The sequence below is a fragment of the Ahaetulla prasina genome, chromosome 5, assembly GCF_028640845.1.
Source record: "Ahaetulla prasina isolate Xishuangbanna chromosome 5, ASM2864084v1, whole genome shotgun sequence".
NCBI classification, from domain to species: Eukaryota; Metazoa; Chordata; class Lepidosauria; order Squamata; family Colubridae; genus Ahaetulla; species Ahaetulla prasina.
In genome coordinates, this window is record NC_080543.1 from 54,440,098 (window position 1) to 54,462,240 (window position 22,143).

Below are 22,143 nucleotides of genomic sequence, written 5' to 3' on the forward strand. Positions count from 1 at the left end.
ATTGATAAGCAAGGGCTGGATGTCTGATCTATTCCTTCTATAGTCCACTATAAGCTCCTTGAAATTATTTGCAGTAAGGACCAAGTTATTGTCTCTATACTATAAAAGCAACCAGTCCACCTCATCTCATTTCATTGCCCCCAGAGATGAGTCCCACCACTGTTGTATCATCTGAAAATTTAGTAATAGTATTACTAGCGTGAGTGGGAATAGAGTAAGGGACTCAACACGCAACCCTGTGGTGTACCAGTGTTAAGACTAAGGGCTGAAGAGATATGATTACCTAATCTGACCCTCTGAGAGTGCCCATACAGGAAATCCATAATCCAAAGGCAGATTGAATAAATCCAAGATCCATAAGTTTAGACACTAGTCTATGTGAAAGTATTATGTTAAATGCAGAGCTAAAATCTACAGAAAGCATCCTCACATAGCCCCCCCCCCCAATTCCAAATGAATCAGAGCAGTGTGAAGAACATCCTCTGTAGATCTATTTCTTCTGTATGCAAACTTTGCTTCTCGGCCTTTTGGCTAAGATCAAATGTAGTATCTATATGCAAACTGGTGTTTATCAAATGTATGCAGATGTCCTGGCAGACCAATTAGTTAGTATTTCATTGTCGACATACAAGTTGCTATTCCATACTTTTTTACAATTGCTTCTACACAGTCTTAACAGATTTGCATTTTTAATATATCCAAAGGGACAATAAATCACCATAAAACTACAGAGTACTGCTGACCTTGCTACCTTTTACTGTTTGGATAGCCCTGTGAAATAGGGACCTAAACTACAATTCAATCTGTACTCCTGTCTGCAAATTGATAATTTGGCAGGCAATATCTTTTGCCATTGGTTTCATCTAGATCAGTTATCCGAATTGTTGGCTTGCCTGGGCCATATTGATTGAAAAGGAATTGACTTGGGCAGCATATAAATATATATATAATATACTTAATGTATATAAATCACATAATAAAATTAAACATTTATGATCTTGGGGGCTGCATTACTAGCTGATCAGGGCCACATGCAGCCCATGGGTTGTGAGTTGGGCACCTAATGTACATCTTAAGTTATGGAATCCATACAAATACTATTAAAAATGAACTGAAACAGACTATAAGAATACAATATGTCTGTCTTCTATGTTTAATAGCACATTTTAAGCTGTATTGTACTTTTTCTGAACTGATTAGAATATGAACAATGCTATGAGATGTTATTTCTGAAAGCCAGTTATTGTAAAAGTAATAAATGGTTCCTCTCTGCTTGTGAATTTTGTTGAAGCATCTGATGTGCCACACTTAAATTATGTTTTAAAGAGACATTGGAAACACCCCAGAATAAAATAAAATAAAAATGCCATTGCTGCATCTGTAGTGCATCATAATAGAAGAAGTTGCAATCATGTATGAAAACCCTTTTAAATGAACAAGGCTTAATTCACAGTAGGTCTCTTTAAGGCTGAAATTTTCTTCAAATCAGCCTCAACTCCGATGACTACCTGGGCATGTTTTTGCCAAGATTAGGTTATTTTAAAACCAGATAAAACTTGTAGGCCTTTCACTGATCTGGTATGTTGTAGTCCCCAAAATATTTTTCATTTTTAAAGTTAAACATGGTCCTCTAATTTGAAGTAGATTGGCTATGACTGTGATACATGGTCTTGATTAAAACCTCACTTGTACTCACTATTTCTGGGAACTCCTTAATCAAGTCATGAATAATTTTTCACTTAGAATGACTGCATAGAAATGGCTCATTTGTGCATGCATGTAAACTAAACCGATTTTCCTTAATTCTGAGAATATAACCAGTAAGGAAAAGTAATCATTTCAGGAAAATGAAGCATTTAAAAGACAAATTAAATTGCTTGACAAACAAAAACATAAGGTAAAACTATTCAAATATATACTCTATATGCCACGATTGACTTGAGATGTGTAGAACATTTTGATATTACTTTATTATGCTTTTTATTTTTCTCACCAAAATCTGATACAGAGTCAGAATGGTTTTCCAACGTAACTTTTCTGATGTCCAAATTCTAAAAGCTGATATACTTTCCTCAAGGAATACTTTCTCCAAATATCCATAGCATAACTGAAATAAGTTAGATACCCAGTAAAAAAATATCCTCTTTAAAGTGAACTTCCAAGCAGAGGTAGATATGTGACTAACCTAACCCCTCTATTCAGTGGTGGGATTCAGCCAGTTCGCACCACTTCGGGAAAACCGGTTGTTAACTTCCTGAGCAATTTGGCAAACAGGTTGTTTGAAGAAATCATTAGGGCAGAGAACCGGTTGTTAAATTACTTGAATCCCACCCCTGCCTCTATTCCATTATCATCCCTAGCAAGACAAGTTAAAATGTTTTCTTGCCTGAATCCAAGCAACAAATATCCCTTTCCAAGCAGAGTCACTTGATACAGAAATTTCAGCCTCCATATGATTTCTTTCCTCAAAATCAAGAGACTGCTTTCAATTTGCTGTGGTTTGATCTATCTCCTTGCCAAAAAGTAGTTATTCATTTTATGCACTAATATACATCTTTAAACATATTAATCCATAGTGTACAATGAAATAAAATTGATATGAGATTAAAACAAATTAAATATACAGTATATTGGGAGGCACCGTTTATCGGTGGTTCTCCTCCTATCTCTCCGACCGGTCGCAGTCGGTGTTGACAGGGGGGCAGAGGTCGGCCCCGAGGCGCCTCACTTGTGGGGTGCCGCAGGGATCGATCCTCTCGCCCCTTCTGTTCAACATCTATATGAAGCCGCTGGGTGAGATCATCAGTGGGTTCGGTGTGAGGTACCAGCTGTACGCGGATGACACCCAGCTGTACTTTTCCACACCGGACCACCCCAACGAAGCTATCGAAGTGCTGTCCCGGTGTCTGGAGGCCGTACGGGTCTGGATGGGGAGAAACAGGCTCAAGCTCAATCCCTCCAAGACAGAGTGGCTGTGGATGCCGGCATCCCGGTACAGTCAGCTAAATCCGCGGCTGACCATCGGTGGCGAGTCATTGGCCCCGATGGAGAGGGTGCGCAACTTAGGCGTCCTCCTGGATGACCGGCTGTCTCTAGAAGATCATTTGTGGCCGTCTCCAGGAGAGCGTTCTACCAGGTTCGCCTGGTGCGCCAGTTGCGCCTTTCTGGATCGGGAGGCCCTATGCACGGTCACTCACGCCTCGTGACGTCTCGCCTGGATTACTGCGCTCTCTACATGGGGCTTCCTTGAAGGGCATCCGGAGGCTGCAGTTAGTCAGAATGCGGCTGCGCGGGTGATAGAGGAGCCCTCGTGGCTCCGCATAACACCCATCCTGCGCAGGCTGCACTGGCTACCTGTGGCCTTCGGGTGCGCTTCAAGGTTTTGGTGACCACCTTTAAAGCGCTCCATGGCATAGGGCCGGGTTATCTGGGACCGCCTACTGCGACCAGATACCTCTCACCGACCCGTGCGCTCTCACAGAGGGACTCCTCAGGGTGCCGTCAGCTAGGCAGTGTCGTTTGGTGGCGCCCAGGAAGGGCCTTCTCTGTGGGGCTCCCACCCTCTGGAGCGAACTCCCCAGGACTCCGTCAACTTCCTGACCTTGAACCTTCCGTCGCGAGCTCAAGACACATTTATTCATCTGTGCAGGACTGGCTTAGATTTTAAATTTAGAGGGGTTTTAAATTGATTTTAATATTTATATTTTATATTTATATTTCTATTTTTAATAATTGGGCGTTAGAATAAGTTTTTTAATGATTATTTTAATTTGTATATTGATGTTTTATATGCCTGTGAACCGCCCTGAGTCCTTTGGGAGATAGGGCGGTATATAAATTCGAATAATAAATAAATAAATAAATAAATAAATAAAATAAATATATTATTTGTTGAAATACTTACTGAAATTTTAATATATTGAAATACTGGGAAGCCACTTTTAAAACTTTAAAGTGCAGGAAAGCAGGCATACAGGTAAATATATAGAGACATACTGAACATGGATAAAAATAGAATAAGATATTGCTGAACATACAGAAACATTGTCAGACAATTTTCTTTCAGGAAGGAATCCTGAATAGAGACATCCAAAAAACCTATCCATTTGCCATCCACTTCATCTCAGGAGTCAGGAATCGAAGAAAAAGATTCTGCTTGTTACTCTTATTGTAATGTTGTAAGATGTTAACATTAAAACATATATTTTAATAAATATGCAGTTTCAAGCTGTCCCTGTTTTTTGGAAATAAATACTAGAACCTTCTCCTATTCAAGCACCAGATCAGCTATGAATGCAATGGTAATTAAATACGATCCAATGTCCTTCTAACACCTAGCTTTAGGTAATATACTGGAATAATTATAGATTCTGAATTATCATCAGCATTAATTAAACTATTATAGTTTGTAATCCTGAACTCCAGCAGGCCATAGATAACTGATGCCAAGTTAACTCTGTTCTCAAGGAGCAATTGACATGCCAGCCTTAGCTAATGAAAAGGGCTTTGTGCCATGTAAGTCACTTGAGCTTCCAGCAAATGTACTGGATCTAAAAGGACATCCAAATTGGAAGCCTTTAGAGAAACTGTAAGCCATTTGCAACAAACTGAATGCTATCTTCTGATCAGAGTTTAATTTGGCCTTCATTCCATCACCTGCTTCAGAGATCACTTCAGCACTTTCATTAATCTAAGCATTTAGGTCAAAATAAAAAATTGACAAAATCCACAAACTTTGTAACAATCAAGTCATCATAAATTTCTGTATAACTTTCTGCTGCATTCATATTGTAGGGTTGAAATATGGTCTACTCTGGAATAGCCCCTTCATAAAGTAAACTTAACCTTAATAAACCTGGAAAGACATCCAAATGGAATCCATTGTCAATCATCATGAACACTATCAAAGAGCCCATGAAAAATTGAGTTTCAACATTGAGGGCCACATCAGGAGTCTGTTTGACCTTGTGGGGGGGCAGGGTGGACGTGGCCAGGATAGGTGTGGCCAGTTTGACGTCACTCATGTCAGGGTGGCCAGAGCGCTCTGTGGTGGCCCGAGCGCTCTGCCAGCGAAAATGGGCTCCTGAGCTCCGTTTTTGCTGGCAGAAGCATTGTTTCCAGAGCAGCTTCGCGGGCCAGACCTAAGAACCCCACAGGCCGGATCTGGCTCCCAGGCCTTGAGTTTGACACCCCTGAGTTACAGTGTTAATTGTTGAATTTTGGACTATCTTCATCAAATGAAACATTTTGAAACGAATAAAATATTTTAAATAGTTATTTAAATCACTAGAGTTCAGAAACACACTTTTTTAAGGAAAAAAAAATAAATGCAATTGTATAATTCAGGGCATCTAAAAATGGGCCTTCTGATGAAACATATATATCCAACCAGTTAATACTCCTTTCTTTTAAATATGTATGTTAAATCTCAGTTGAAAGACTCACATGATTAATTTCAGATTACACATCACTTCATAACTATTTCTATAATTTACATGCATTTTAAAAGCAATGCACTAAAGATAACATGGATGGAACATATATTTATTTGAAGAAATTTCAATAAACATCAGAAATACTGCACTGCCATCTATTGATGAGAATTCTAGTATTTTAGATAATCTAAAAAATAGAACAAGTGGCCTTTGAAAAAGTCAGCTTGATGATTTTCTGAAAAGCAAATATAACATAATCTTTATAATAAAGGCATTGTATCCAAACTGATATATCTCAAAAATATATTAATTTTAGAAAAACATATTCCCAAAGGACTTGTCCATTTCTTCAAAGCAAATTTATAATTTGGATGATATATACAAAATATTAATCATTTACAATATAAGCCAGATTCCAAAATATTATCTACATATGTATGGTTTTTTCCTTTTTTATTACAATGCAACCAGTGATCATGTACTTTATTGAAAACAGACCTTATTTTAAGGAGCTTGCAATCTCAAGTATGGGTTACAGCCAACAAAACATTGCTGTAGGGGAAATGAATTAGGTGTCTGAGCCAAAATATTAATGGAAAAAGTTAGTTTTAATTAAAATAGCATTCTAAAGTAAGAAGGAGGTCAGAAAGTGGCTGAGACTTATAGAAAAGCTTATTTAAGATTGTATAGCTGATTGACAGGAAACCCTCATTGTGGTTGCACCTCTTCATATTTGATGTAAATATGGGAAAATGTAATAAACAAGGGTATTTTATGTCAATATGTTCTTTATCACAGTATTTATTCATTTATTATTTATATCTCACCTATATTATTTTTATGAGTAACTCACTGTGGTGAACATACTTAATACTCCTTCATCTTCCTTTTTCCTCACAACCACAACCATGTGAGGTGATTTGACTGAGAGTTGTTGAACGATGTGTTAACTAATTGAGACATATGGCCTGGTCAAATTATAGAACATATTAGAACTTAAAAGATAGCTCTAGTTTGTCTTATTTTGTTTGTTTTTGTTTTTGTTTTGTTTGTTTGTTTGTTTAAATTTATTATAGCTACCCACTCAAATAAGATCTCAGTGATTTCCAAGGTCTATTACTAATTAAAACAATTAAAACTTAGGCAAAACAAAACAGCCTGGATTAAAAACAAGCATTAGAATGAGGTGTTCCACAAAAACATTAACTCCAGGGACCAAAGAAAGTTTTAAGGGCTTTATAGAGAGGGTACTTTCTGCCAAAAAGGTAGCTTATTTGCATGCATAATTAATTGATTCAGGGCATTAGCATTTGCATTGCTTCACAGGCTTCTTGGCTCATTTCCAGTAATCAGAAGAGGCAGAAATCTCTTACTGTAACTAAGTCAAGTATTCTTTTTTGAAGAATCTATTAGAAAAGCACCTTAGTAGTAAGATTCATAAACTCTGTTTTTTTTTTCAAAGAGTTTGACTGCCATCTGGTGCCTAAAAAGTGAAATTCCACTACAGAAAATTAAACAGACACATATTGTCATTACATCTCAAAAATGTCTGTTTTGCACTAAAGGGAAACCAATCCAATATTTTATGTATGTAGCCATGCAATTACTATATAGGTATAAAAGCTTGAATAAGCACAATGATTGGGAAAGCATAGTTGAAAGGATGAACTTTTTAGAGTTGACAAGGCTAGTCAGAATAAAGCAGGGGTGTCCAAACTTGGCAATTTTAAGGCTTGTGGACTTAAAAGCAAAGCTGGCTGAGGAATTCTGCGAGTTGAAGTCCACAGGTCTTAAAGTTGCCACGTTTGGACACCCCTAGAATAAAGACATTAGCAAATGAGGCAGTACCAGTGGTGGGTTTCAAAGTTTTTTACTACCAGTTCTGTGGGTGTGGCTTGGTGGACGTGGCTTGGTGAACATAGCAGGGGAAGGATACTGAATCATTGTTTCTATAAAGGATCGGTTGTGTCAAAATAATTAGCATTCAGGGTTTCCCCCAGATTTTCAGGGAAACTCAAACGGCTATGTACTTTTTAGGCCATTTTGCTTGGTCCTAATGCATCTATTCAAACAAGGTTTTTAAACAACTAGTTTGGTGCAGTGATTATAGATAAAGTAAAGTAAAGTAAAGTAAAGTAAAGTATTGATTCAGAAAATCAATACATTGAAGATTAGTCCTTTTTTAGGGACCAAACCATCTGAGTTAATCTGGGCTAATCATATTCTCAGCCCTATGAAGAAGGCCATGGCAAATCATTTTCAAAAACTGTTTTCAAGAAAATCTTGGGAACGTGTTCAGGCAGTTGCCAAGAATCAAAACTAAGCTAAAGACACACATAAAAAAAGATTCCTATGGAAGTTACAGCATTACTAAATTATATGAATATCAAACTCAAATTTATCCTAGATGCATCTTCCTGAAACACCTTTGAAACTTTCTAGTATCTTGAAGTTCCATTTGGGAGACAACCTTCATTCAGACCTGTAAGTGTCTCTTGAACTAAACTGATAATGTTGCAGCTGTGGACCTTATGTGTGTGTGTGGGGGGGGGGACTCACCTTCTCTTTGTATGTGTCTATGTGTTTAACTTATGGAACTGTTTGGGAGACCTGTTTTGCTACTATAATAATTTAATAGATATTTGCAATTTTCTATAAAACACAAAAATATAAAAATAGTCGAAATTGCAATTTGCTACTGCATATCCCATTTGAGGAATGAATCCAAAACTCCAGTTTTAAATCCCATCCAGTTATATCCACACTTGTGTCTTTCCAAACATTAATTTGTTTTCCAAAATTTAAATTGCCTTTCAAAACAATTCTAGTCCAAAATATGTTGCATGTTTTACTCTAAAACAAAACTTACTGAGCTCCTGAAATGTCATCAATTATATGACCATTTATATATGAAACGCATTTCATATATAAGCGCACTGTGTGCGTTGTGGGAAAGCATCAGACCATGAAAGTGTAATATTATTAAGTACACAAAATTTACTCAGACATTTTAAAAGTTTATGGAACACTTCTAAGACATCTGACTTAGCAAATGGAAGGATGCAGAAGAGAGATACATTTGCCAATAATACTAAGAGAAAAAGTTATCTAAATATTTTGATTGTTTTCAATTAAAATCTGTGACAAATTAATGATGCGTAATGATGATTATATAATTGTTTTATTAAGTCACATTTTTACAAGGACTTTCATAAACCATTCAGGGCTTCACTACAAAGAATGCATTCATCTCAAATAAATGCTATTATACTTCTATGGTCCATCTTGTACCATACATTCTGTTTTATAATCTCATTGTGCCCTGAAGCATTAACATTTAGCATCTGAATAAAAAATAATTTCATTTTATTTATTTCATGGAAAATATCTATGTGGTCACTAAAAGTCATATAATCAATAAGTCAATTTTATTTCTTACAAACACTTTAATTAAAAAAAACATTTTTATCAATAAAAGCCAGTAAACCCTGAATGATGGAGTAAGATTAGTTAGCAATTATTATTATTATGCTTTAGTAATATAGGCAGTTTTCTTTAATTTAATAATGGATCTGCCTAACTAGATTCAAATGGCTTAGTTATATGCCTATGAGTATGAATTTTATACATGAACGCATATATTTTATGAAGTATTGTTATTTGTCATTTATTTTGACTATTTCTTATTATATTTTTATTTTACAACAAAAAACACAGCATTACTTTAACAGATTATGATACACAGTAGTCACCATATATCCTGGTATTGGTAACACATTTGACAGAGTGTTCCATGGAATGATTGTTGACAAGTGTCAACATATCAGCGGGATAATACAATTGCTTAGTGGATTTATAGTTGGTAGGATTAAAACACTGTGTAATGTTTTATATCAGCCTGGATATAACCCTTGAGTGGAGTACATGAATGCCATGTCATTCTTGCTATAATTGATTAGGATGAACAAATACACAGAGTTATGAAATAAATTTAAATGATGCAATAATAAAGATTCAAAAAAATATTGACAGGTTGGATCAAAACATCTGTTCACATCTATTCGTTTATTTACAGTCCAACAGGTCATAAAATGTTTTTACAAAATATCATTAATACATACCCTGTTTCCCCAAAAATAAGACCTATCCTGAAAATAAAACCTAGCATGTTTTACATGTGTGCCTAATATAAGCCCTATCCCCAAAATAAACCCTACTTAGGAGCCAGCCACCCATTCCATCTGGTTGCTTGCAGTGCTGTAGCCATGAGGCAGGGAGTGAAGTCACTTCACGCACCTTGCACCAGCTTATCTCACGGCCTCCACAGCCAGGCCATCCATGCCCCAACATCCATGTACAGTAGGAGTCCACGTGGCCGCAGGCCCACTTCTTCTGCTTCCTTGCAGCTGCAATGGAGTAGGAGGCTGAGTGATGTTCTGGTGTTGGTGCCATGGCCACAAGGTGAGGCATGTGTCGGGGCATGGATGGCCTGGCTGCGGGGGCCCTGAGGTAAGCCAGTGCATGGTGCGGGGAGCAGCTCAACCCTCCACCTCGCGGTCTTGGCACTGGTGTGTTGTTCAGCCTCCTGGTCAGTTGTGGCCATAAGCAAGCGGAAGAAGTGGGCCATGGGCCATGCAGGGTCTTGCTGGATGGAGCTGCTGGTGCCAGCTCTATAAGGTGAGGCAGGTGTCAGGGCATGGGTGGCCTGGCTGCAGGGGCCCTGAGTTAAGCTGGTGTGGGGCATATGAGGCAGCTCCACCCTCCTGCCTCATGGCGGCAGCACTAGCTCACCATGCAGGCTCCTGCCCCCCACATCCCCACCCCCGAGCAAGCAAAAGAAGTGGACCTCCTGTACATGGAAAAAATAAGACATCCCCAAAAATAAGCCCTAGTGCTTATTTTGGGGCCCAAATAAGACCCAGTCTTATTTTTGGGAAAACACAGGTACATATGTAGCAATATACAGTATACACAGTAAGAGGAAGAAACCCTATAAAATTAACAATTCATTGAGGGCACCAAACAGTTTCTATAAGCTAACGCTATAAATAAAAATGCCTGTGTCTTGCTCATTTAATAGGAATACCCAAAACTCCAGCTAATGAGTAGAGTTTATCAGATTAAACAGTGGATGTGTCAGGTCTGATTGCCAATTAGAGTACAAGGAGCACAAAAGGATGTGTGAAGCACACACAACCTCAAAATTAGTGTAATCTGATAGATTACATGTCACTGTCAATTCATATTCTATGCTTCATTTCATTACAAGCAAACACCTCCATTCAATTTGACTATAGTGCATTGAATGGAACACCCACTTCCCTTTGGTCACTGGTCTCCTGTTTATTTAGAAGTAGACTGGTCAAACTGTAAAAAGATTGTTTTTTTTCTTTTTTACAAATTCATTGATGGAATAGTGAAACATAGACAACATAGATGATAGACAGAAAGACAGATATACAGCTATATAGATTTGCCCAGAGTGTTAATCATGTCCTTATTTAACATATATTTGAGTTGCCCATTTTAATTACATATTTGAGAGTCTCATTCAAATGCTCATGTTTCCTTTAGAACACTTTGTCACAATGCTGATTGTAATCTGTCAGATTTAAAATGTTGGAAAATTTGAACAATGCCAGCACTTTAGAATTTAACTAACAGTATTGGCAAGAAGCCAATCATAGCAGGCTTGTTAGAGGATAGAACAGGATCAACTTCAACCAAGAAAATATTTCAATTGTTGTCCATTGAGAAATGCACCGTTCATCAGGTATTCAAAATAGATAAACTGAGGTAGGTAGGGAAAAATGTATAGGTTATGTTTTTCTGTTCTAATCCAAACTATAATTTATTTTTTAAATTGTTCACTTTGTTGTTATTCAGGGTTTCAGACATATCACTTTTGTGTTCATAGGTTGCCTTGTTTTCTTTATCTCTTATTTAGTTTAATTTAGATGAAGCAGAAAAGTCAAAATTCAGCAACAAGACTTAATGGTTGATATGCCAGTAGAAGAACATTCTAATTTTTGTTTCTTGGTTATGTAGATAATGGATTCCCTATTTGAACAGTTCCTGGACTAAAACAGATGGCCCTCATGGTAATATTCAAACAAACCATATTTCATCTCATTTACATCTGTGACACATTGTAAAACTACTTTATTTACATTGTAAAACTACTTTAGCTACTTTATTATGCCGGTAGTATACATTAATCCTAATTTGCTGTAAAGAGTATGATGAGAACAAAGTATTTTATGTTTCATAGTAACATTTTTATTAATAGCCCCTATGCATTTTAATCTTTGTAGTAATCTTTGTTTTCTTTAAAAAACAGTCTGAATACCAAATATGTTTTAGAAATATATATGTAATAAACATGGTTTCCCTCCTATCTATTAGTGTGCATATTAATATTTCAAACAACTGAACATGCTAATGGGAATCTTTTTCAATACTGTATTTAAGGCTTACTTTAATAAAACAAGTTTGCATATACTGAATGATGATTCATTAAGGTGGTGTCAAAGTTAGATACAAAAGTAGGAAGAGGTGGAAACGCCATGCAGCACCAATGCTTTTGTTCTAAACTAGGAAATCGGAAAGTGACGTTCATGTTCAAAATTAACATGGGAAATTACAATCAAAAGCAACTAAAGGTCAATGTTGTGTAAGCATAGTGAATTAACAGCTGAACTCTCATTAATAAAAACATAATCCACTAGAAGTTCATCAGCTAGGCCACAATTTTTCTACTTCTTTTGTTTACTTATTTAGCAACCAAAACTTCTTTCACCAATAGCTTCTTTTGAAAAATATTCTGTTTTGTGAGTATTTCTACCTTAAATCAACATTCTCAGTGACAGCATATAGTACAATATACTTTAAGCCTAGAGTGAATATTGATTGCTATCTATTGGCAGAGCTTATATTGGTTCTCTTTTAGCAGATCATAAAAGATTCTCATCCCACACCAGCTAAATAGGAGGGATAAAAATGAAGCTGAACAGGAGAGAGAAAACAGCCCAATATGTCTTTCAGATATTTTGGACAAAAAAAATTGCTGATTATTCCCACAGTGAAGAAACTGCAGATCTAGATGATTATTAAATGATGGTCTTGTTGATTGTCTATGGAGAGATTTTCAGTCATCCAGATCATGGTTGTCTCAAAAGTTGTAAGAAGAAGCTTCTTCAGCTCTGAAGCTTCTTGGATGAGAAGCAAGACGTCTTCAAGGAAAAAACAAAGTCCAGTTGCCTTTTTAAAAAAGCGTTTTTGGGCTGACCTTGCTGGTGTCCTTAAACATACATTAGATATGCAGAAGCTATCAGGGACATCTTTCCTGACAAGGTTTATGAACCTGTAAACAGAAGGACCATGCATATTGGGATTCTTTTAAAATTCCCAGTGATCCAGTTGCACATGGCTGCTTTTATACATGGTCTTTGTATTCCCAGTAAGAGGGTTTTACCTTCAGCTCCAACTCTAATAGAATTAATTTCAAATAATTTGGAACAGAATCATCCAGTAATATTTCTGTAGGAACAATAAGTAACAACTTTAGTAACAATAAGTGTATGTTCAACATCTTATAAGCTGTCAAGTGTTTTCTAAAAATGTAATAATAAATGCTGGATTCAATATGTGAACGTAGGTTGTACACAGCCTCTGCTGAGTCAGGGCAAAATAGATAACATTCATGAAGTGGTAACATTGCACAGCCAAACATCTGTGTTGTTCTGTCAAGTGAAGAAGATAAATCTTACTAGGTTTGGTGCAACATCTAAACTGCAATCTACAAAGATAAAAAGGAAGTAATAAAATTATGCAATAATGTAACAGCCAAATTTTTCACATTTTCACTTACAGTATTTTCTATTTCAAATATCCATACACACATAGATAAGCACAAATTATTCAGAATGATGCCTATTTCCCGACAAATTGCAACCTTATATTCATTTGCAAAATGAGAGGAGGGGGAGGGAGGGAGGGAGGAAGGGAGGGAGAGAGAGAAGGGGGGCAGATATGCAATAAAATATGGATTACAATTGAAATTATGGTAAAAAGATGGGGATGGAGGGAACAGCCGGTGGGGGGGTGGGGTGAGGTGAGATTTGTTATTGGTCCTTCAACCACTGCCAGTATTATATTCCCTCACTGGGGCCTCAAGCCAACTGGCAGAGCAAGGTCTTCAGGCTCTTATGGAAAATGAGGAATGTAGGAGCAGATCTCACCTGGACAGCGGGGGGGGGGGTTGATGGGGGGGGGGATGACAAGATGTTTCAAAGAGCAGGAGCCATGCAGAGAAGGCTCTTCTGCTGGATCGTGGCAGCCAAAATTTCTTAACTAAAATTGAATTACCATTCATAAGCATTGCACATATTTTATGAACTATAATATTATAGTTTCATATATAGCTTTATATTCGCACAAGACTAGAAAATGGGAGACCATGAATTCCAGCCCCACTTTAGTCATGAAAGCCAGCTGGGTGACCTTGGGCCAGTCACTCTGTCTCAACCCAACTGACCTCACAGGGTTATTATGGAGAAAATAGGAGGAGGAAGGTATGTTGGATATGTTCATCACCTTGAACTATTTGTATAAATAACAAAGGTGGGTTACAAATAAATAAATAAAAATAAAATGTGTCTTTTATAAATATAGTTACAAATTAAGAAATAGTAATATAAGTCCAGACTAATTTACCAAAATAATCAAATATGTTAATATTTGAGGTGTTGAAATATTTCAGAATGAGAAAAAAAGAATCTTTGTCATTTAAACAGTCAGTTATACTTTAATTCCAAATATACTACAGGAACTTTTTTCAACCTCTTCTTTTTACCTTATTCCATTTTCTTCCCATGAATTCCCAAAACAGGTAGATACAAGGGCTGGAGATGGAAGATTCTAGATACTATCTTTCCCTGTTAATTTCCTTAAATTATTGTAGGATCTGAGCCAGTATATAGGAAACCATAACTACTTAAATTGTGTTTGGATTTTATCATTTAATATCTCATCTGCTTTTTCCATCGGCCAGATAATATGATTGACATATGTCATGCCAGACAGTTGGAGAATCATACCATCTGTGCAGCCAGGTGTTCTATATTGTGCCAAATAGCTTTAAGCAGCCATATATATGTGAGGTGGGGTTGCAAAATTATTCTTCCATCCTTTAAAAAATTTCATAAGTTTCACATCCATGCCAAATTAATTTTGAAATCAACAAGTTTATATCAACATTTCATATTTCTTTTCACAATTCTTATATGTTCAAGGGTATGAAAGGGCCCAAATTCACTCAGTAAGTTTCAGTGACTGAGATGAATTCCAGGCTGGTCCTTCAGTCTTAGCTGATCCCCTTAAATTGGGTATCCAATTACTCAGCTTTAATGCATGAAGAATTGTCATGGGCACATATTTATTTTATTTATTTTTTATTTTATTTTTCAAATTTATATACCGCCCTATCTCCCTAAGGACTCAGGGCGGTTCACAGGCAGTTAAAATACATATAAATACAAATTAAAAAACAACAATTAAAAAACTTATTCTATTGCCGAATTTAAAAAACAATATAAATAATAAAAAACCCCTTAAAACCAATAACTTTAAAATCTAATCCAGTCCCGCGCAGATGAATAAGTGCGTTTTAAGCTCGCGACGAAAGGTTCGGAGGTCCGGAAGTTGACGAAGTCCTGGAGGGAGTTCGTTCCAGGACATATAATACAGTTTTATAAGATGATGATGATGATGATGATGACGACGACGACAATGACATTGAGAGACCTGGCCCAAAGAATCGCCAAGACTCTCCATATCAGTTTTATAATATAAAATCACAAAATAATGTTAATATTTTATGATCTTGCTATCCAGGGCCATATATGGACAATGAGCTGCAGGTTGGGCATGCCTGCACTACATCATACCAGCTTATGTCAACAATATAGCTGGAGAACATGTGGTATCTAGTTCTTACTTGTGGACGGGGTGGGGGGCTCAAGAGAAGATAGCTGAGTTACCAAGAAGTACAGCAGTTGTCAGAATTAGAATTCCAACAATTCTGCACAGAAGATTGGTGTAAAATGCTTGGTATAACACTCAAAAGATACCACCAAATATATTCATTCAGACAGCATCTCATTGTTCAGAGTAAGAAAAGTCTGTCACATAAGATGCCTATTACTTCTTAGAGAAATAGAACTCTGAAGAAAATTGTAATAAGTTTGGGATTACATTATATAAAATCACACATTATTTTAATCTGTATGTGTGACAGGATTGACCTACATTATACTGTACCAGACAGATGGATAAAATATCATATTCTCTGCAACCTGATGTCTCACTTGTCTCACAAAAGTAGAACAAGGCATCTCATTGGATGTGATAGTCCAATAGACTTTTGTCTTAAGAAGATCCTCATTTACTGTGGTCCATTTTGCATTTGTTAGATGATAGATTGACTGGTGTTTCTTGAGATGGAAGGAAATTTTGAGATCAGATAGAAGGGATAAAAATGGTCTTTGTACCTCCATTCCCAGTTCACGATATCAGGCCTCTCTAGTGCTGATTAAGGAAAGTGATCATTTAAAGCAAATGCAGACAAATTTATGACATTCAGAAATATTGATCCCACTTTTAATTAAAAAACAACAACAATCTTTTGCATGACTGTATTGAGAAAAATTCAGTTGTACTCAATTTGGATTGCATTTCATTCATGAACCATAGATAGCAATTGGTTTACATTGGGCATTTAAATGTGTTTGCATTTTTAATCCATCTAATTAATCTATTTTTATAATATAATATAATATAATTACTACATTTGTGTTTTCAAGGTATCTAAATATCCAACAGAGATAATTTCAAAAATTAAAAAAATACATCTGGGATCAGCATTAAAAATATAGGTTGACAAACTAGTTCTGCAGAAATGCAGCTCCAGTTTTGCAATTTCTTTAGCAGTAAATATGAACTCTGTGTTTGTTATGATGGCACATGTATTAAAATTAATATGCTACCAATGTTATTATTTAGACAGCTGCATCCTTAGAACAAATTATTCCTTTGATAACCAATCAAGACATCAATGTGTTGCTAACTACTGAAATGAAAACTGAATTCAGAGAAAGAGTTTGGACTATTTTTTTTTAATTTACTAACCAAAATTAGAAAATTAATTCATCAGACAAAAAATACAGATTAGGGTTTTTTAAATCCACATTTCAATTGGCCTGCTATTTTCAAGGGATAGTTAAAATCATCTTGAAAGCTGTTCTATAACAGCAAGGGATATACTGCTAAATGTGCATATATGTTTTTTAGTTTCATTTTTAATTTGTTATAGTCAGAAAATAGTGTACACAATACAGAAATATGTTTGAAAATACAAAAATTATTTAAAAATTACAATTAATATCTCATTCCATTGCTTTCTTTGAATGGAATTGAATTGAATCGAAGCCAAAGTGTTACTCCTTTGTTGTTATTTGGGAAAAACTTGCCACATTACTTGTAACTGGATTCTTCTGATGTAATGGGAAAATATCAATTTTGATTTTTTTTTCTCTATCACTGCAGATCTTTCCTTCAAAACAGTCACACTCTATATCTTTGAGTCGCAAACTAAGGACATATGAGAAGTACATCTCCAATGAACTTGATTCATGTGTTTTTTTAATGCCAGTAAAATTGTTTACAAGAAATCAACTCTGAAGATGTAAATATTATATATACATCCTACTTCCTCCTATTTTTACTTCCACAGATGCAATAAAAATCAACTTGTAATATAGAAATTTACTGGGACTGTAGTCAAAAGCCTATGAAAACTATGAAGTGATGATTCAGTCTGTTGTGATTATGTTAATCCATCTAGCACACATTATCACTTTCCATGAAAACAGAAAATACAGTATGTATACAAAATATTGGAGCAGATCAGGGAGAGTTGGCCTCAAATCCCTAACAGCTACAAAGATTAACGAGTTGCCCTGATCCCTAGAAAGTTATTTTCAATCATATTTATTTTTATTTTATTTATTTATTTTGTCAAGTACATATTAAATAATATATATAAGTATAAGCATGAATTGAATACATAAAACGAATACAATTAAAGGGAACATTAGGACAGGGACGGTAGGCATGCTGGTGCTCTTATGCATGTTCCTTACAGACTTCTTAGGATTGAGGTGAGGTCAACAGTAGACAGTCTTGGGTTAAAGTTTTGGGGATTTTGGTTTGAGACCACAGAGTCTGGTAGTGCATTCCAGGCATTAACAACTCTGTTACTGAAGTCATATTTTCTGCAATCAAGATTGGAGCGGTTCACTTTAAGTTTGTATCTATTGTGTGCTCGTGTATTGTTGTGGTTGAAGCTGAAGTAGTCATTGACAGGAAAGACATTATAGCGGATGATTTTTTGAGCTACACTCAGGTCATACCGAAGTCGGCATAGTTCTAAATTTTCTAAACCCAGAATTTCAAGTCTGGTGGCATAAGGTATTTTGTTGCGAGCAGAGGAATGAAGGATTCTTCTTGTGAAATATTTTTGGATGCACTAAATCATATGAATGTCCAATATGCAGTGTGGGTTCTTGACAGATAAGCTGTATTTGAGAATTGGTCTAGCAAATGTTTTGTATGCTCCGGTTAGTAGCTTAATCTTACCAGAGAAGAAGCTACGCAAGATTAGATTTACAACTCTTAATGCCTTTTTGACGATGTTGTTACAGTGGGCTTTTGCACTTAGATCATTTGATATGAGTACTCCAAGGTCCTTGACAGAGTGAGGGTCATCTACAAGGTCATGTCCCCTTAGCTTGTATTTTGTGTTCTGATTCTTTTTGCCAATGTGTAAGACAGAGCATTTGTTGGTTGAGATTTGGAGTTGCCAATTTTTTGACCATTCTGACACAAAGTCAAGGTCTTTTTGAAGGGTAGCAGCATTGTTGTTAGTGTTAAATAGTTTAACATCATTGGCAAAGAGAACGCAGTTACTTATAAAATGATCACAAAGGTCATTTATGTATAGTATGAAGAGTGCTGGTCCTAGAACGCTGCCTTGGGGGACACTGCTATTGACAGGTGCAGGATTTGATAGGGCGCTGCCTATTTTGACCACTTGTTGCCTGTTTGACAGGAACGCAGTTATCCAATTATGGAGGGGTCCGGAGATGCTGTAGGATTTTAGTTTTAGAAGTAGTTTGTCATGTACTACTGAATCAAAGGCTTTAAAGAAGTCTATGTAAATTGCATCTATTGTTTTGCCCTGATCAAGATTTGTAGTCCATATGTTTTTGCAGTGTAAAAGTTGTAGATTACGGGATAATTTTTTTCTGAAACCAAATTGTTTATTAGAGAGTAGGTTTTTTGTTTCTAGATGGATGGTAATGGATTGGTTGATGATTGATTCCATTACTTTGCAGGTGACGCAGCATAAAGAAAGTGGTCTGTAATTTTCAACTAAACTGGGGTCTCCCTTTTTGAAGATAGGGATGACTGTGACTAGTGACCATAGATTGCATAGGGAACTGGTCCTGAAAGATTTTTCAAAGATTATGCTTAGGGGTTCTGCTATAACAATGGAAAGCTTTTTTAAGAAATATGCACATACTTCCATCAGGTCCAATAGATAGAGATGGTTTCATCTTATTATATTTTTATATATTTTATAAATATAAATATAAATATAAATATAAATATAATATATATATATATATATATATATATATATATATATATATATATATATATATATATATATATATATGTAGGTCTTTGGTTATTCGGGTTTTCTCCCCCGTAAAATTGGAAGTGTCTTGGCGACGTTTCGACGAAGTCTCATTCGTCATCTTCAGGCTTCAGCTTCGTGCTTCTGGGAGCAATGTGTGATCGCAGCTGTTTCTTCCTTTTAACTGCTAGTGGGGGTTTGAACTGATTGGGTGGGAGCTTGGCTGTGCTCTGATTGGATGGGGTTTTCTGTGCTCTGATTGGCTGGGGTGTGTCCTGTGTTGGTGGGGGCTTGGTTGTGCTCAGTCTAGTCTGTGCTGCAGGGGGATTTGAGCTGGTGAGCTGCATAGCTGTTGTTTGGCTTTGTGGTCGTGCTACATCTTCATAGTGGGTGTCAGTCTGCTGCATGAATGGATTGGAGGGGTTTGAAATGGCTAATGTTGCAGCTGCGGTCTGGCTTCTGGTCCTTGGTCGTGCTTCATGATCAGTGTGGGTTTGGGTCTGCTTTCTGGGTGGATGTGCGGTGGTGACATCCTGTGTGGACCTTGTGAGTGTGGGTCTGGTGTCATTCCTCGTGTTAGGGACTCGTTTGTCAATAAGGGCGGGTTTCCAAATGGCTGGTAGGCGGAGGTGTCATCTCGTTTGTTCATGCTGTGTGGGCGTTTTCTATCTCAATGGCTTCTCTGATTATTCTGTTGTTAAAGTGTTCAGTTTTGGCGATAGTTCTGGTCTTTTAAAGTCAATATCATGTCCTGTGACTTTAAAGTGTTGGACCAGGGAAGAAGTTGGTTCCTCTTTTTTGAATGAGTTCTTGTGTTCTTCAATGCGTGCACTTATTCTTCTGTTGGTTTGTCCAATGTATGTGGTGGGGCAGGCGGTGCATGGGATTTCATATACTCCTTGATTTTCTAACTCAATTTTGTCTTTGGGGTTTCTTAGGATGGTGGATATTTTTCTGTTTGTGCAGAATGCTGTCTTGATGTTGTGTTTGTGGAGGATCTTGCTGATTCTGTCTGTGGTGCCTTTTATATATGGGAGGAGGGCTGTGCCATTTTCTTGTTCTCTGTCTTGGATTTTAGTGGGGGGTTCTTTTTGGATTAGCTTGGTAATCTTATTTGTTTGGAATCCATTTGTTTGGAATCCATCCAAACAGCTGCGATCACACATTGCTCCCAGAAGCACGAAGCTGAAGCCTGAAGATGACGAATGAGACTTCGTCGAAACGTCGCCAAGACACTTCCAATTTTACACGGGAGAAAACCCGAACAACCAAAGACCTATATACAAACACCCGTGAAAACCTCAGAAAACATATATATATATATATATATATATATATATATATATATATATATATATATATATATATATATATATATATATATATATAGGTCTTTGGTTGTTGGGTTTTCTCCGTGTAAAATTGGAAGTGTCTTGGCGACGTTTGACGAAGTCTCATTCGTCATCTTCAGGCTTCAGTGCTTCTGGGAGCAATGTGTGATTGCAGCTGTCTCTTCCTTTTTAAAAAGGAAGAAACAGCTGCAATCACACATTGCTCCCAGAAGCACGAAGCTAAAGCCTGAAGATGACGAATGAGACTTCAAACGCCGCCAAGACACTTCCAATTTTACACGGAGAAAACCCGAACAACCAAAGACCTATACAAACACCGTGAAAACCTCAGAAAACAAATATATATATATATATATATATATATATATATATAGGTCTTTGGTTGTTGGGTTTTCTCCGTGTAAAATTGGAAATGTCTTGGCAGCGTTTCGAAGTCTCATTCGTCATCTTCAGGCTTCAGCTTCGTGCTTCTGGGAGCAAGCATGCCTGTCTTGCTCCCAGAAGCACGAAGCTGAAGCCTGAAGATGACGAATGAGACTTCGTCGAAACGTTGCCAAGACATTTCCAATTTTACATGGGAGAAAACCCGAACAACCAAAGACCTACATACAAACACCCGTGAAAACCTCAGAAAACATATATATATATATTTCATCATATTAACCACTTCCCATAATTCTTTGCTATTCCTGTCTCCTTAGAGGTAAAGTAAGATCAAGAAACAATAAATTTCAACCTATAATTTCAGTTACACGTTAGAATATAAAAGAAAGTGAAGACAAGACATAATAAAGTGACAGTGGTCATCACTTTTCAAAAGTGTTTAAAAACTCACTGCATTAAAACGAAGCATAGTCAAATCATTTATGCCCTGTTGCCATTTTCATTTGAGGAAATAAATTGCACTTTTCTGTCACCTGTACTCATTTTTATAGCCACTTTTTTTTTTTACAATCTTCCCTGGTTTGGAATAGTCATTTCTATTTTGTTTTTCTTCCAGATATCAGTTTCAGGGCTTCCTTTTTCCCAGGTACCTTTACGACAGACTGCCACAGATGTTGTTCAAACTATGGCCATTGGTTCTTCAAATCAGAACCAATACCCGAGTCCACCACAACTTTTTGTAGCTCTGAAAAAAAGTTATTTTTCCAAAAAACCGTAGGAGCTGAAGCATGCCTGTCTTTCAGTAGTTAAGACCTGTTGTGCCTCGTCCGCTTTCCCCACAGCCGGGCCCATCTTATCTGCTTCCGAACGCTGAGGAATGTCCTAGCATGCCTCCCGGCCCCAGCCCTGGCTCCATGCCCAGACAGGCCGAGGAGGAAGAAGTGCCTCCAGCCCCCAGCTCTGGCTCCATGCCCAGGCAAACGGAGCAACTAGACCCCTCCCCCTCCCCCACAGCATGTGAGCCTGAGGAAGGTCAATTACCAACAGCTGCAGACTGGAGTGACCCTCGCTTCAGGAGAATTGATAGGTGGCGTCAACAGAAGGAAGGGAGGGGCAGGCCTGGATAAGTGCTGAGTCATGGAGCCACACCCCATGGCCTATATAAAGGATCTGCTTTCTGGCATTCTCTGAGTCAGGCAAAGTCTAGCTTATC

The 22,143-nt window shown here is 37.0% G+C and overlaps 1 pseudogene; it reads left to right on the forward strand.

The window, feature by feature from the left end:
• Positions 1-511: 511 nt before the first annotated feature.
• On the forward strand, positions 512-642 carry LOC131200301 (U2 spliceosomal RNA; annotated as a pseudogene).
• Positions 643-22,143: the final 21,501 nt, after the last annotated feature.